The sequence below is a fragment of the Anomaloglossus baeobatrachus genome, chromosome 1 (genome assembly GCF_048569485.1).
Source record: "Anomaloglossus baeobatrachus isolate aAnoBae1 chromosome 1, aAnoBae1.hap1, whole genome shotgun sequence".
NCBI lineage: Eukaryota > Metazoa > Chordata > Amphibia > Anura > Aromobatidae > Anomaloglossus > Anomaloglossus baeobatrachus.
In genome coordinates, this window is record NC_134353.1 from 447,418,235 (window position 1) to 447,431,751 (window position 13,517).

At 42.5% G+C, this 13,517-nt stretch overlaps 2 long non-coding RNA genes across 2 annotated transcripts; one reads left to right on the forward strand and one right to left on the reverse strand.

Moving 5' to 3' along the window:
* Nucleotides 1-3,000: 3,000 nt before the first annotated feature.
* LOC142294516 (uncharacterized) lies at nt 3,001-5,688 on the reverse strand. Its single transcript, XR_012751304.1, has 3 exons — nt 5,613-5,688; nt 5,120-5,282; nt 3,001-3,325 (listed from the first exon to the last, which is right to left on the reverse strand). It is a non-coding gene; the product is annotated as an uncharacterized LOC142294516 (long non-coding RNA).
* A 2,358-nt stretch (nt 5,689-8,046) lies between these two features.
* On the forward strand, nt 8,047-10,734 carry LOC142294527 (uncharacterized). The gene is made up of 3 exons (XR_012751305.1): nt 8,047-8,122; nt 8,453-8,615; nt 10,410-10,734. It is a non-coding gene; the product is annotated as an uncharacterized LOC142294527 (long non-coding RNA).
* Nucleotides 10,735-13,517: the final 2,783 nt, after the last annotated feature.

The following is a 13,517-nucleotide window of genomic DNA, read 5'->3' on the forward strand; positions in this document are numbered from 1 at the left end:
TCCGTCCTTGTCTGGTCAATTGTCAGGTTGCCTGAAGCTACTCCCTGATCTAGGGTCCACGTACCCCGTCGTGCCCTGGTCCCAGCCCAATAATGGTACAAGGCCGCTGGCTGTCCTCCTCGACAGTTCAGTGCCCCTTGTCACGATCCCCTGCGACTGGGGGTCCAGCTCCTACTAGGCCCAGACCACCGTCTGCCACCTAGTTACTTCCAAGGAGCCCGGCTCCTGACCTCCTCTCTCCTTCACTTCCTACACTTCACTGACCTACTCCTGACCTCCCCTTAACCAACCCCCCAAGTGGGCAACCCTATTCCACTCAGACCGTCCACTGGTGTGTCTGGTTGGTGTGGTGTAGTGTACCTAGGACTTTAATTGACTGATGTAAGCAACACCATATAGTTGGGGACCCATAACCAAGGAGGAGGTGGATATTGCACAGAAGGGCAGATTGCACAATACCCTGTGATGACCTGATAGTCCAGGGCGTCACAGACCCCTCACCTTGTCCGCAATCTTTTGCGCAAGATGGGCCCATCCTGCAGCCTAAGTCATACTGGCTATGGGAAACAGGGAAAATTTTAAGGTATGGGCAGGTTATTATGTAATGGGGAGATACGGGTAGTACAGTGGCTCCTCGGCTGACCTTAAGACTGGAGACCCTGTGCTGTCCCTTATCCCAATGGTAGTGATTAAGTGCTGACAGTTAAGCAAGTCTGCTGCTGCACCAGAGAAGGGAATTAACCCATAATGTGCCCAAGGAAAAAAAACTACATTTAATGTGTATGGTCCCAGATTGCAAATAAGAAAGCTGACCCTGAGCCTGTTCTTATACACATGGCAGTGCTGCCCTGTCTTCTAATAGCAGCTGCAGCCGAACTGCAGTACCTAGCCGCGGCCGCTATCAGTTGACGGGGAAGCGAAGGCTAGGCCATCAATGTATAAGTAGTGTGAAACCTCCGTAGGCTGGTTTCACATCAGCGTTTTTTTTGTCTTCAGGCAAAAAAACGCAAACCGCAAGTGACTGAGGTGACTGCGTGGACGCAGCTGAGAGAGAGAGAGATACGTTTTTCCAAAAAGCTAAAAAACTGAGAGTCACTGGATCCGGACAGTAACGCATGCGAATGCATGTTACCGCAAGTCCATTGAAAATGCATTGGATGAAAAACAGATCCGTTTTTGCGGCACAAAAAATCATTCCAGCCGCATTTCAAAAAACGCTGATGTGAAACCAGCCTAATGACATTCTTTAAAACAGGCATATTGCATTACTCTGTATTCTCATACAATTAAGGGAATTAAGTTCTTAAATGGAATCTGTCACCAGGATTTTGCAATCTAAGATGTGGACAGCATGATGGAAGGGTTAAAAAAGAAAAATGAACATCTGTGATTCTCTTATCTGTGAGCGAGCTATTGGTTACTCATGTAGGAGGTGGCTACACCACGTCCACCCCTACGGAGTAGAGCAGCTCCCATAGAAATGTACAGAGTATTATATTGAATGTAAATGGTTAAGCAAGCGCATTGCAGTGCTTTGTACTCTGCCATCATCCCTAGTTTGAATGCTCCATTACTTCTGCTAAAATTCTCTACCCTAGAACTGCAGGCTCCCTTATATGCTGGTGCCATTTATCTGCAGAATACAGAATGAACAACAATGAAAAGTCAGCTCAGTGCTCTAGGGATCCAAACCTTCTGTTCTGCATCAAGACTTAAGCGAACAGTTAAGAATTTAACTCTTTACGCTCCTGCTGTCTCTCATGTGATGTGCACAGCACAGGCGGTATTTCAGAGAATCTGCATTTTCTGCTGCAGATCTCATTGCGCCCAAGGAGTTGGGCAACTGTGCATTTAACCCTTTGCAAAAGGGGAAAATCACATCCAATTCCACTGCATAAATTAACATACAGATCTTAACATGTGTATGAGATTTCTTAAAATATCATGCACTATTTTCGCAAGCAAATATGTAGTGGAAAATTCGCTGTTCTTCTGCATAATGGGAACTTAACACAAGGCCGGTCCTAATATTTATGGACACTCCCATTATACAATTATATCAACACTTGAAAAAACATATGAACTCATTTTTTCAAAAAAGGAGCAACAAAGTCCTACATATGATCCATATAAATTTTATTAATACACTCACTCAAACATAAAAAGATGTATGCAACAAACAGACAGAGATTAGCAGCATAATAGTATTGCACATATATCCGATCCACAAAAGTGACTAGTGCTGTGCAAAGATGCAATTAGTGATGCCCTATGAGGTCAGTGTAAGGGGTTCTAGGCCTAAACCAATTTACCACCAGAAATAATTAGCAGGCTGACCACCAACAACTAGACATCCAGAAACATCATATATTATTGCATACAAGATGAATATATAAATCACCAAATCACTACATGGGTCTGAATACTATATCACATTACCCAGTTTGCAAAAGAATGGTGGCCTTAGTCTCAATGCGTCCATAGATGGCGCTACAGTCCCATAAATACAAAGGACCGATATAATAGTAGTAAATTGAATACGTCGGCCGGTGCCTGCAGAACTACTCCCCCCGAGGGGAGGACATCATGTACTAGCAGACACCGAAAACCGGCCAAGTATGAGCACCAAAAAAACCACCATGCAAGAGCGTAACAATTACCTGGGAATGCTGTGAAAACACGCTGCTAGCCTCTTTCCCCGACGTACGTTTCGCTTCCCGCTTCTACGGGGGGCATGTCGGGCTGGAACAAGCGCCAAGATTAAATGGCGGCGGACATCCAATCAGATGCACTCACGGCGCCTGCGTCAGTCATGTTCCTCCCTTGATACAACGTAACTTCCTGTCGGGCGACTGTGGAACGCAGCCTGCGTGTCAAGCCTCCGGAAATGACCGACAGGCAAAGCTGCTCCACTTACTGCGCCCGGCATTTCAGTTCCGGGAGGCTACAGACCACTCAGGCGCACCGCATCTGAATAGCAAGTCCGCCGCATTATGGCACATACAATAAATGAAATTCTTCACCCATAGTGACTATTCATCATAAACTGACCGTAAAGAAATACAGATGTAATTGCAACATTATAATAGCTATCCCATTGGTTGCATCATTAGTTCCCTAACACTTACACAAATATTACATGCTGCTGTACAAAATACTCCCCATTAACTTTATTATAATTAATTCAAAATTTCCACAATAAATAGGAGACCATTTGTCCCAGCAACAATTATTATCAATATACATATTGCACCCAAGGGGAATCTTCAGAACAATAGAGGTGGATTTCCATCAACACCGACAACTTCAGATGATAATGCAATCTCTATAAGAAAAAGAACAGTCACATAAGTAAAGAATCACACAAATATAGGTTAAAAACACCTTGCACACACTTAGATCCATACCCAAACACAAATTAAAATCATTATAAAAAGGAATTGACAACAGGAGCCCAGAAACATGCTAAAATTCATAGACAGTTCATTATTGACCACTTTACATCAACCTTACAAAAACGCCCCGAATCCTAAGGTCTCATTTAGACCCTGTGGACTGAGTGTACCTAACCGATAGATCCAGCGGCTTTCTACTCTGGCTAGAATCTTGCCCAAATCTCCACCTCTAATCCCTAGATCCACCTGATCTATGGCCCTAACTTTTAACCCACCCGGATTGCAGTTGTGAAACTCTTTAAAATGTCGCGGGAGGGTTTTTAATTGTGTGCCATCCTCAGTTGTTTTTGCTTTGGCAATGTCTCGGCAATGTTCACGTACCCTGACTTTTATTTCGCGGGTCGTTAACCCCACATAGAGTTTTTTGCATGGACATTCACCAAGGTAGATGACTCCCCTTGATGAACATGTCAATTGCTTCCTTATAGTAAAGGTTTTTGACCCGTCAAAGTTGACAAAAGTTTTGGATTTAACCAAATTAGCGCAGGCTTTACAAAGCCCACACGGAAAAAAGCCCTGGTCCGTTGCTGTAACTGGTCTCTTGAGTTTTACACTTGGATCAAAATGGCTGTGAACCAATGAATCCCTCAAGTTTTTAGATCTTCTTGCTGTGACCAATGGTTTAGGGGGTAAAATGCTTTTCAAGATTACATCCGAACGCAAAATATCCCAATGTTTCTGCAAAATCCCTTTCATCACAGCCCATTGATTATGGTAAGTTGTAATAAACCGTACAGGCCCCGATTTTTCCTTTCCAATTCTATTTCTACCAATATTTGAACTATTAGAAAATAGGAGCGCATTTCTAGAGGAAGCTGTAGCCCGATGATATCCTCTTTTTATCATTTTCTTGCTATAGCCTCTCTCCAAGAACCTCTGAGCCAGATCACTAGATTGTTTATCAAAACTAAGTTGGTCAGAACAGATCCTTTTGGTTCTTAGAAATTGGCCTATTGGAATACCCGAAATCAATGTTCTCGGGTGAGAGGATGAGGCATGAAGAAGGCTATTAGTTGCCGTATCTTTTCTAAAGATAGAAGTTGACAACATGCCATTATCCTCAGTTCTAATGGCGATATCCAAAAAATCGAGCTCTCTTCCCTGTCTGAATGTTAATTTGATATTCTGTTCATTGTTGTTTAAGGTTCGCATCAACCCATCCAATTCAGATGGGGTGCCATCCCAAATGAACAGAATATCATCTATGTAGCGCATCCAGTTAAGGATGCGACTACATTCAGGGATAACATCACTCAAAAAAATGTCTCTCTCCCAGGCACCCAAAAACAAATTGGCATAAGAGGGGGCACATGCCGCCCCCATTGCCGTTCCCTGTGTCTGGAGAAAGATCTTGCCATCAAATGTAAATGCATTATGTGTTAATACAAATTCCAATAGTATCAGCAATAACTCCACCATAGATTTATCAATCGTGCTATTCCTCAGAAAAAATGTGGCTGCTCGTAAACCATCTGAATGTTTAATAGACGTATACAAGGACTCGACATCGGCCGTGACTAAGATCATATTTGGATTCAACTGAATCCCATCCAGTCTACAGAGGGCCGATGTCGTGTCCTTGATATACGATGGAAGTTCAGCAACCAACGGTTTAAGATAATAATCAATTATACCACAAATCATTTCACACAGCCCTCCATTACCTGCCACAATAGGTCTTCCGGGAGGGTCTGTGATATTTTTGTGAACTTTCGGGATCAAATAAAAAGTTGCCAAGCGAGGATGTAAGTTCTTCATAAAATCCAACAATTTTTTTGGTATTATTCCTTCATCAAAGGCTTGAGATAGAATTGACAAGAGTTCATCCTGAAAAATTGGAAGGGGATTAGACACTAATTTTTTATAGCAATCTTTTACATTCAATAGTTTGTAGGCCTGTCGCTCATACATAGCGATCGGCCATACAACTATATTCCCGCCTTTATCGGCGCCTTTAAAGACTACGTCAGTCCATGACTGCAAATCCTTAAACGCTGCCCTTTCATTTCTAGACAAGTTGGAATGACCCCACTGGCCAGGTACCATTTGCTCGAATTCTTGTGTCACCATCCTTGTAAAGATCTCAATGGCTGGGCATGTATTAAAGGCAGGAAATTTACTAGATTTGTTCAATAAGTCATGCGGAAAACTACTTACTGCCTGAGGTGCACTTTCATCCTCTAAAGACTGTAATGTGGCCAACGCCTCCTTTTCCACCTCAGAGAAAGACTCCTCCGGTTGAAAGGATTTGCTGTATAACCTCCTAAAGAATAGTTTCCTTGAGAACAAATGTAAGTCTTTTACTGATGTAAACGTATCTGCAGAACATGAGGGAGAAAATGATAAACCTTTCTCTAACAATGATATATGTGATTCTGTCAAAATGTGATCAGAAAGGTTAATTACCTTGGGTTGTTGTTGTTCACCACCCTGATTTTTACCAAAAATCTCATATGATTTTTTATTATTAAATTTCTGCTTGTTCTTAGACCGCGTATTGAAGGAGTGCCCCTGATCTGCTGACACACTGCCACTTGCTCCACTTGATGATACTGATTGTATAGAAGAGCTTCTTGACCGATTAAAAATTGGCTCCGACTTCCTGTATTGCCATCTAAAGACTCTATTGCCGTCATAATCTCCCACATCTCGCATATATTTCTTCTGCTTGTCAGTGCTTATTTCCCTCTCCCATTTTTCAAAGTCTTTAGCCTCCCGGAACTGAAATGCCGGGCGCAGTAAGTGGAGCAGCTTTGCCTGTCGGTCATTTCCGGAGGCTTGACACGCAGGCTGCGTTCCACAGTCGCCCGACAGGAAGTTACGTTGTATCAAGGGAGGAACATGACTGACGCAGGCGCCGTGAGTGCATCTGATTGGATGTCCGCCGCCATTTAATCTTGGCGCTTGTTCCAGCCCGACATGCCCCCCGTAGAAGCGGGAAGCGAAACGTACGTCGGGGAAAGAGGCTAGCAGCGTGTTTTCACAGCATTCCCAGGTAATTGTTACGCTCTTGCATGGTGGTTTTTTTGGTGCTCATACTTGGCCGGTTTTCGGTGTCTGCTAGTACATGATGTCCTCCCCTCGGGGGGAGTAGTTCTGCAGGCACCGGCCGACGTATTCAATTTACTACTATTATATCGGTCCTTTGTATTTATGGGACTGTAGCGCCATCTATGGACGCATTGAGACTAAGGCCACCATTCTTTTGCAAACTGGGTAATGTGATATAGTATTCAGACCCATGTAGTGATTTGGTGATTTATATATTCATCTTGTATGCAATAATATATGATGTTTCTGGATGTCTAGTTGTTGGTGGTCAGCCTGCTAATTATTTCTGGTGGTAAATTGGTTTAGGCCTAGAACCCCTTACACTGACCTCATAGGGCATCACTAATTGCATCTTTGCACAGCACTAGTCACTTTTGTGGATCGGATATATGTGCAATACTATTATGCTGCTAATCTCTGTCTGTTTGTTGCATACATCTTTTTATGTTTGAGTGAGTGTATTAATAAAATTTATATGGATCATATGTAGGACTTTGTTGCTCCTTTTTTGAAAAAATGAGTTCATATGTTTTTTCAAGTGTTGATATAATTGTATAATGGGAGTGTCCATAAATATTAGGACCGGCCTTGTGTTAACCTATCTGCTTCTGTTTATATTACAGATTGGTCATTTCAATATGGATTTTGAGGCCAAGCTTACAGCCTGGCAATCCAAAGCTTCAGGAATTTTTAAGAGAGATGGTGCAGCAAGTGTGGATAGTAGTGTGGTACAGAAGGACTTGGCAAGGAGGTACAAAAACATGCTATATAAAAAAATGAAATTATGGTGGACCCGCACCTCATTGGAGAATTACCATGATCAAAAAATAATACCGAGGGGATTAAGGGTTCAGATTTATCCCTCTTTTGATTTAGAGGAAGAAAATTTAAATCAAAGGTGGATTGCAGCAGCGACCACCTGCTCATTAGAGTTCATACGAATTATTATTGAGAAAAACTCTTTGACCATGAGTAAAATTGAAAAAGAAATTGAATCTATTCAGTCAACCTTGCAAAAAGAGATGAATAATGAGTCTTTTCAGAACTTCATCTCTTCGTTAGATAAAGACTTTGAAAAATGGGAGAGGGAAATAAGCACTGACAAGCAGAAGAAATATATGCGAGATGTGGGAGATTATGACGGCAATAGAGTCTTTAGATGGCAATACAGGAAGTCGGAGCCAATTTTTAATCGGTCAAGAAGCTCTTCTATACAATCAGTATCATCAAGTGGAGCAAGTGGCAGTGTGTCAGCAGATCAGGGGCACTCCTTCAATACGCGGTCTAAGAACAAGCAGAAATTTAATAATAAAAAATCATATGAGATTTTTGGTAAAAATCAGGGTGGTGAACAACAACAACCCAAGGTAATTAACCTTTCTGATCACATTTTGACAGAATCACATATATCATTGTTAGAGAAAGGTTTATCATTTTCTCCCTCATGTTCTGCAGATACGTTTACATCAGTAAAAGACTTACATTTGTTCTCAAGGAAACTATTCTTTAGGAGGTTATACAGCAAATCCTTTCAACCGGAGGAGTCTTTCTCTGAGGTGGAAAAGGAGGCGTTGGCCACATTACAGTCTTTAGAGGATGAAAGTGCACCTCAGGCAGTAAGTAGTTTTCCGCATGACTTATTGAACAAATCTAGTAAATTTCCTGCCTTTAATACATGCCCAGCCATTGAGATCTTTACAAGGATGGTGACACAAGAATTCGAGCAAATGGTACCTGGCCAGTGGGGTCATTCCAACTTGTCTAGAAATGAAAGGGCAGCGTTTAAGGATTTGCAGTCATGGACTGACGTAGTCTTTAAAGGCGCCGATAAAGGCGGGAATATAGTTGTATGGCCGATCGCTATGTATGAGCGACAGGCCTACAAACTATTGAATGTAAAAGATTGCTATAAAAAATTAGTGTCTAATCCCCTTCCAATTTTTCAGGATGAACTCTTGTCAATTCTATCTCAAGCCTTTGATGAAGGAATAATACCAAAAAAATTGTTGGATTTTATGAAGAACTTACATCCTCGCTTGGCAACTTTTTATTTGATCCCGAAAGTTCACAAAAATATCACAGACCCTCCCGGAAGACCTATTGTGGCAGGTAATGGAGGGCTGTGTGAAATGATTTGTGGTATAATTGATTATTATCTTAAACCGTTGGTTGCTGAACTTCCATCGTATATCAAGGACACGACATCGGCCCTCTGTAGACTGGATGGGATTCAGTTGAATCCAAATATGATCTTAGTCACGGCCGATGTCGAGTCCTTGTATACGTCTATTAAACATTCAGATGGTTTACGAGCAGCCACATTTTTTCTGAGGAATAGCACGATTGATAAATCTATGGTGGAGTTATTGCTGATACTATTGGAATTTGTATTAACACATAATGCATTTACATTTGATGGCAAGATCTTTCTCCAGACACAGGGAACGGCAATGGGGGCGGCATGTGCCCCCTCTTATGCCAATTTGTTTTTGGGTGCCTGGGAGAGAGACATTTTTTTGAGTGATGTTATCCCTGAATGTAGTCGCATCCTTAACTGGATGCGCTACATAGATGATATTCTGTTCATTTGGGATGGCACCCCATCTGAATTGGATGGGTTGATGCGAACCTTAAACAACAATGAACAGAATATCAAATTAACATTCAGACAGGGAAGAGAGCTCGATTTTTTGGATATCGCCATTAGAACTGAGGATAATGGCATGTTGTCAACTTCTATCTTTAGAAAAGATACGGCAACTAATAGCCTTCTTCATGCCTCATCCTCTCACCCGAGAACATTGATTTCGGGTATTCCAATAGGCCAATTTCTAAGAACCAAAAGGATCTGTTCTGACCAACTTAGTTTTGATAAACAATCTAGTGATCTGGCTCAGAGGTTCTTGGAGAGAGGCTATAGCAAGAAAATGATAAAAAGAGGATATCATCGGGCTACAGCTTCCTCTAGAAATGCGCTCCTATTTTCTAATAGTTCAAATATTGGTAGAAATAGAATTGGAAAGGAAAAATCGGGGCCTGTACGGTTTATTACAACTTACCATAATCAATGGGCTGTGATGAAAGGGATTTTGCAGAAACATTGGGATATTTTGCGTTCGGATGTAATCTTGAAAAGCATTTTACCCCCTAAACCATTGGTCACAGCAAGAAGATCTAAAAACTTGAGGGATTCATTGGTTCACAGCCATTTTGATCCAAGTGTAAAACTCAAGAGACCAGTTACAGCAACGGACCAGGGCTTTTTTCCGTGTGGGCTTTGTAAAGCCTGCGCTAATTTGGTTAAATCCAAAACTTTTGTCAACTTTGACGGGTCAAAAACCTTTACTATAAGGAAGCAATTGACATGTTCATCAAGGGGAGTCATCTACCTTGGTGAATGTCCATGCAAAAAACTCTATGTGGGGTTAACGACCCGCGAAATAAAAGTCAGGGTACGTGAACATTGCCGAGACATTGCCAAAGCAAAAACAACTGAGGATGGCACACAATTAAAAACCCTCCCGCGACATTTTAAAGAGTTTCACAACTGCAATCCGGGTGGGTTAAAAGTTAGGGCCATAGATCAGGTGGATCTAGGGATTAGAGGTGGAGATTTGGGCAAGATTCTAGCCAGAGTAGAAAGCCGCTGGATCTATCGGTTAGGTACACTCAGTCCACAGGGTCTAAATGAGACCTTAGGATTCGGGGCGTTTTTGTAAGGTTGATGTAAAGTGGTCAATAATGAACTGTCTATGAATTTTAGCATGTTTCTGGGCTCCTGTTGTCAATTCCTTTTTATAATGATTTTAATTTGTGTTTGGGTATGGATCTAAGTGTGTGCAAGGTGTTTTTAACCTATATTTGTGTGATTCTTTACTTATGTGACTGTTCTTTTTCTTATAGAGATTGCATTATCATCTGAAGTTGTCGGTGTTGATGGAAATCCACCTCTATTGTTCTGAAGATTCCCCTTGGGTGCAATATGTATATTGATAATAATTGTTGCTGGGACAAATGGTCTCCTATTTATTGTGGAAATTTTGAATTAATTATAATAAAGTTAATGGGGAGTATTTTGTACAGCAGCATGTAATATTTGTGTAAGTGTTAGGGAACTAATGATGCAACCAATGGGATAGCTATTATAATGTTGCAATTACATCTGTATTTCTTTACGGTCAGTTTATGATGAATAGTCACTATGGGTGAAGAATTTCATTTATTGTATGTGCCATAATGCGGCGGACTTGCTATTCAGATGCGGTGCGCCTGAGTGGTCTGTAGCCTCCCGGAACTGAAATGCCGGGCGCAGTAAGTGGAGCAGCTTTGCCTGTCGGTCATTTCCGGAGGCTTGACACGCAGGCTGCGTTCCACAGTCGCCCGACAGGAAGTTACGTTGTATCAAGGGAGGAACATGACTGACGCAGGCGCCGTGAGTGCATCTGATTGGATGTCCGCCGCCATTTAATCTTGGCGCTTGTTCCAGCCCGACATGCCCCCCGTAGAAGCGGGAAGCGAAACGTACGTCGGGGAAAGAGGCTAGCAGCGTGTTTTCACAGCATTCCCAGGTAATTGTTACGCTCTTGCATGGTGGTTTTTTTGGTGCTCATACTTGGCCGGTTTTCGGTGTCTGCTAGTACATGATGTCCTCCCCTCGGGGGGAGTAGTTCTGCAGGCACCGGCCGACGTATTCAATTTACTACTATTATATCGGTCCTTTGTATTTATGGGACTGTAGCGCCATCTATGGACGCATTGAGACTAAGGCCACCATTCTTTTGCAAACTGGGTAATGTGATATAGTATTCAGACCCATGTAGTGATTTGGTGATTTATATATTCATCTTGTATGCAATAATATATGATGTTTCTGGATGTCTAGTTGTTGGTGGTCAGCCTGCTAATTATTTCTGGTGGTAAATTGGTTTAGGCCTAGAACCCCTTACACTGACCTCATAGGGCATCACTAATTGCATCTTTGCACAGCACTAGTCACTTTTGTGGATCGGATATATGTGCAATACTATTATGCTGCTAATCTCTGTCTGTTTGTTGCATACATCTTTTTATGTTTGAGTGAGTGTATTAATAAAATTTATATGGATCATATGTAGGACTTTGTTGCTCCTTTTTTGAAAAAATGAGTTCATATGTTTTTTCAAGTGTTGATATAATAATGGGAACTTAGCCTCAAAGTATGTTTTCTGCTGTAGTGTTTCAGGGTAAAGCATACATGATGGATGCAATCTCTTCCATGCTGCCCTTGGTTCCGCTGCTCGAATCAGTAATGGTGTTTTCAAGAGCAATCCAGGTGATAACTTATTGATCACTGGGGTCTGGCCTTTGGAGCTTTTAACCTTACTAGAATGGAGTAGCAGTGCGCCTTCTTGACTGCTGCTCCATTAATTTCCTATGGGGTTGTCAAGTGCTGCACTTGACTTTTACCGACACTCCTAAAAAGAATGCCTGAATGGAGCAACAATCAGGCATCTGACTTGCCATTCCATTTTGTAATGGGTATAAAAGTTTCTTGTTTCTTGTTGTTCTTAAATTCCCTTATCTCCCAATCAGCGTGGGTCCCAGCAGTGTTCAGCAACTTAGCTTGTTTTCACTTGTCAACCCTTTGTCTAAAGCTGGTGTCACACATAACGACGACGACAACGACGTCGCTGCTACGTCACCATTTTCTGTGACGTTGCAGCGACGTCCCGTCGCTGTCGCTGTGTGTGACATCCAGCAACGACCTGGCCCCTGCTGTGAGGTCGCCGGTCGTTGCTGAATGTCCAGCTTCATTTTTTGGTCGTCACTCTCCCGCTGTGACACACACATCGCTGTGTGTGACAGCGAGAGAGCGACGAAATGAAGCGATCAGGAGCCGGCACTGGCAGCTGCGGTAAGCTGTAACCAGCGTAAACATCGGGTAACCAAGGGAAGACCTTTCCCTGGTTACCCGATGTTTACGCTGGTTACCAGCCTCCGCTCTTGCTGCCAGCGCCGGCTCCTGCACTGTGACATGTGGCTGCAGTATGCATCGGGTAATTAACCCGATGTATACTGTAGCAAGGAGAGCAAGGAGCCAGCGCTAAGCAGTGCGCGCGGCTCCCTGCTCTCTGAACTGTGACATGTAGCTGCAGCACACATCGGGTTAATTAACCCGATGTGTGCTGCAGGAGAGCAAGGAGCCAGCGCTAAGCGCGGCTCCCTGCTCTCTGCACTGTGACATGTAGCTGCAGCACACATCGGGTTAATTAACCCGATGTGTGCTGCAGGAGAGCAAGGAGCCAGCGCTAAGCGCGGCTCCCTGCTCTCTGAACATGTAGCACAGCGACCTTATGATCGCTGCTTCTGCTGTGTTTGACAGCTAAGCAGCGATCATAACAGCGACTTACAAGGTCGCTGTTACGTCACCGAAAATGGTGACGTAACAGCGACGTCGTTGTCGCTGTCGTTTAGTGTGACACCAGCTTAACTGTATATATTATTATGTCACGTAATCATCTTGTAACTATAGCAGCCACTTATAGTCACGTCACAATGATGTGCCATGTTTGGCTGCTGTGGCCATAGAATATGATGTGTCAATTGGTGTGATGTCACTACTACCAGTACCAGAGACAGGCAAAGAATTTGGTCGGGCTAATGGAAACTGGTATTTTAAACGTGTAACTATTACAATATCCTTATATCCAGCTCATCAAAGAACTGGATGAAAAAAAATATCTGCTGCAAATACTCAACATGTGCACATGGGCTTAGACTAATTCCTCTTTTTAAATTAAAATATATACGAGGGGCTGCTGATAAGACTTTGTGATCTTTGTTTCTATGGTAATGAATGTTACATCACATGAAAGCCTTATGTGTCTAATATATCTTTTCAAAATTTTGTGTTTGTTGCTCATGGAAACAGTGTTCTATGCATGCGGGAAAACAAAATGTCGGAGTCTAATGCGATATTCACAGCAACTGAGAGCTGAGGAGTGATAAAATTCTTGTTTCTGCAAGGAAAGT